At 39.8% G+C, this 1,663-nt stretch overlaps 1 pseudogene; it reads left to right on the top strand.

Annotated features, from left to right (window-relative positions):
• Positions 1-1,349: 1,349 nt before the first annotated feature.
• Positions 1,350-1,663, top strand: part of LOC103601796 — a 6,433-nt pseudogene continuing 6,119 nt past the window's right edge.

The raw sequence follows: 1,663 nt of genomic DNA, 5'->3' as shown, positions 1-1,663 counted from the left end.
CAAGAGTGCACCCCTCCATTTCTGATGCCAATCACAATCTACAGGTTGTTTTACCTTTGCTTTTGACTGATGGGCTATATACATTGGGGTTCCCACAACCCCCTCTTTGTGTTTGATTAATTTGCTGAATGGCTCACAGAATTCATGGGAAGCATTTACTTAGGTTTACCTGTTTATCTTAAACGATATTACAAAGGATACAGGTGAAGAGAGGCATAGGGTGAGGTATGAGAGGCACAGAGCTCCCATGCCCTTCCTGGGTGTGCCACCCTCAGGAAAACTCCATGTGTTCAGCTATCTGGGAGCTTTCTGAATCCCAGGCCGTTTGGATTTTTGTGGAGGCTTTGTTACATAGGCATGATTGATTAAATCATTGGCCACTGGCAATCGACTTAATTTCCAGCTCTTCTCCCCTCTTTGGAGGTTGGGGGTGGCACCAAAAGTCCTGCCTTGGTCTTTCCTGTGACAAACCCACATCCTGAAGCTACCTAGGGGCTGCCAGCCATTAGTCAACTCATTAGTATACAAAATAAAAAGCAATTATCATTTTGAGATTCTAAGAATTTTAGGTGTTGTATATGGGGATGAAGACCAAATACACATTTTACAATGCGACGGGATGCTATTTAACACATTTGAACCTCTTACCAGTCTTGGGATTTTATTCCAGCCTTTTCCATTTGTGGTCCATTTCCCAAGCATCTCCATTCTCCCTTAGTCTTAAACACGTTTCTTTGAGCAACCAGGAATTTCTAGACTGATATATTTCGATATTACTTGGTGGGATATTCCTGTTCCTTCTGATTCTTTTCCAACCTTTGTCCTTTTGGTGACCATAAAATGCTCTCAAGTTACCATATACAAGAAGGTTCATTTCAGATCCTCATGCAACCAACCACCTCCCACTTCCTAATAACCGGCTCAATTTTTCATCTTGTTACTATCACCCACCTTCTAGGACACATTTTGACATATTTGATTGAAAAACTTCCTCCTGAAAATTCTGCACACTGGGGCTGGCTGTTTTGTCCTTTAACTTGACTGCATTTTTTTCATTCTCCTCCCTTTAAATGAAGGGTCCCAAGAGGTCTTAATTCTCTTCTAAGATAAACTTCATCAGAGGGTTCATCTAGGCACAGAGAGCAACTGTGCAAGAATTGCAAAGATACATTTCTCAGAAAGATAAAAATTTCAAAAGCACTATTAAAGACAGTGAATTCTTTAGTAATTCAAAAGAAAGAAAGAATTTAAATCAGTGTGAAAATATAGATAAAAGGTATTTTTCAGAATATGCNAGAGTGCATGGTATTCAGTGGTGCTGAAAAAGTACTGAGTAAATAAATCACTCCATGAGGGCAGAGTTCAAGTCTATCTTCTTCGCCTCTGTGTCCCCAGATGAAGGACTCAAAACAAAAGGTCTGTGTCTTCTGCATGTGCATTATTCAAACCTATGAAACAATCCAGTTCTAAAGGCAAACAAAAGTCTTTATAGCATAAAAATTTACTAATTACCTGACCATTGACAAAATTAGTCCCAACCAGACATCTCTCTTTGCTTAACATGAGCATCTGTATAGTCCTCCATCCCATCCCTATTGCATCAATATCTGCCTCAGTCAGTCTCTCTGTCTAATGATGCAGACCTCCTACAATACAATGTAAA

This window comes from Galeopterus variegatus, unplaced genomic scaffold (assembly GCF_000696425.1).
Source record: "Galeopterus variegatus unplaced genomic scaffold, G_variegatus-3.0.2 Scaffold3885, whole genome shotgun sequence".
Lineage (NCBI taxonomy): Eukaryota > Metazoa > Chordata > Mammalia > Dermoptera > Cynocephalidae > Galeopterus > Galeopterus variegatus.
The sequence above is the reverse complement of the archived record's forward strand: the minus strand, read 5'-3'. Positions and strand labels throughout refer to the sequence as shown.